Source organism: Prenolepis imparis, unplaced genomic scaffold, assembly GCF_030444845.1.
Source record: "Prenolepis imparis isolate NDT839.2.m4 unplaced genomic scaffold, iyPreImpa1.0 SCAF_1, whole genome shotgun sequence".
NCBI lineage: Eukaryota > Metazoa > Arthropoda > Insecta > Hymenoptera > Formicidae > Prenolepis > Prenolepis imparis.
Genome location: NW_028141159.1, coordinates 703,432 through 705,236, shown reverse-complemented (window position 1 = coordinate 705,236; position 1,805 = coordinate 703,432). Strand labels below are relative to the sequence as shown.

Genomic DNA, 1,805 nt, shown 5'->3' with positions numbered 1-1,805 from the left:
TATTCCTAATGCCTAAAAGTACGAAAATTACATCAGCATTTATACATTCTGATATCGCGCAATACTATGTAAATCGAGTTAATGATTAATTAAGACGCGGTGGATCGACAGAAATAATGTCCATTCATCGAATTTATAATACGCAGTTAATAAATATTACGAAATACGGAGTAAATAACGATGGTAGTTGGCAAACGTATATTACGTCTTTTCTTACTTGAATCAAATAATCATCGCCGCACGATCCACCATCTTTACGTGTCGCTTATCGCGAGAATTACACGGGTTGATTATCGCCATTTTTCTCGAAAAATAATGATACACGGAACGACTCGCGACTCGCTGCTTACTCACTTGAGTTTTACCGCACGAATGATAGCAAGGCTATGACATGTAAACAATAAGGCTCTTTATTATAACTCTATATTACATAGCGTTACAATAGTCGCCACCACAAACTTTTTAATACACTATAAAAAAAAGTACAGAATTTAGTTATGAAAATAAATAATTTTAAATTAATTATTAGTAAGCAATTAATGATTGTGTGTACCACACGACTTTTCGTTACTTTAATCATCCAATCCTTTCGAATTTATTATACAATCAAAATTTATTACATTTACAACGCATATAAATCTCGCAAAATATACGTATATTGTTAACAAATAGTCGATACATATGGTATATATACATGTCACGCTTTTTTGTTATTCGGAATCGTCAAAATAGTCGTCAACGAGATACTCTTATGTGCTGTTTATCGCAAAGCTTAATTAATCGCGTCGACTGTGACTGTCGCTTATTCTAATAATTGTAAGGAATAATCGCGTTTCGAAGAATAACATACGGAGCGGTTCGTGACATTACTCGCTCGTTCGAGCTTCGCCGTGCGAATGACTGCAAGGCCACGACGCGTAAACAATACACACGCCGTGTGACGTAGTCAATACTTGCGCGTTTGTGTTTTCATTGCATGTGCATATATACATAGTTAATATTCTTTATATATATATCATCATGAAATATTTCGCGCATTACAAAGTAAAATGTATAAAATATTCTGCATGTATCTCTTGAATTTCGATGTAATTATTCAATTTAACTTTCTCATTGTGCGTGATTTAGATTTAATGTCATTTTCGGATTGAGAATAAATAATATGCGAGTCGTAGAATCGAGCGATTAAAGTAACGAAAAATCGTGTGACACGCACATTCATTAATTACTTATTAATAATTAAAATTTAAATATATATATTATATATTCGCAAATTCTGCATATATTTCTTTTATAACGTATTAAATATTTTATAGTAGCGACGAATATCGACTATTAAAATACACAATGTCGAGCGCTCGGCGTATATAGAGAGCTTTATTGTTTACATGCCGTGGCCACCCCGGTACCGGAAAGTTATTGGCGTGAAAATATTCCTTAATTAATATTATTCGAAGATATCTAAACGCCGAATTAGGTGCTCGGTCCGTTTAGCAGAATTTCTTTAATTTCGGTCGCGGCGACCGCCGTACAAGAGTAAAGTGGTAGAAAAGAATTTATTTTTAGAAATTTCTTAACGGATTCTGAGAGCACTTAATTAGCACCTAATTATTATGTACTAGTCCTTTTTTAAATTATTTTATTTATATATTTTTTTATATGGGGGGGCCAGCTTAATGTTAAGTCAGCCCCCCCCCCCAATATAAATTTAATTTTCTGCCAAACGGTTCGAGCACCTAATTTTGGACTTCGGCACCTAATTAGCACTTAATTAGCACTTAATTTTAATTAAGATAAAAATTAAT

The 1,805-nt window shown here is 33.2% G+C and overlaps 1 protein-coding gene across 2 annotated transcripts in view; it reads left to right on the top strand.

Annotated features, from left to right (window-relative positions):
• Ipk1 (Inositol phosphate kinase 1) overlaps positions 1-1,805 on the top strand; it is a 78,369-nt gene that overhangs the window by 17,169 nt on the left and 59,395 nt on the right. The gene's annotated exons all lie outside the window — the stretch shown is intronic.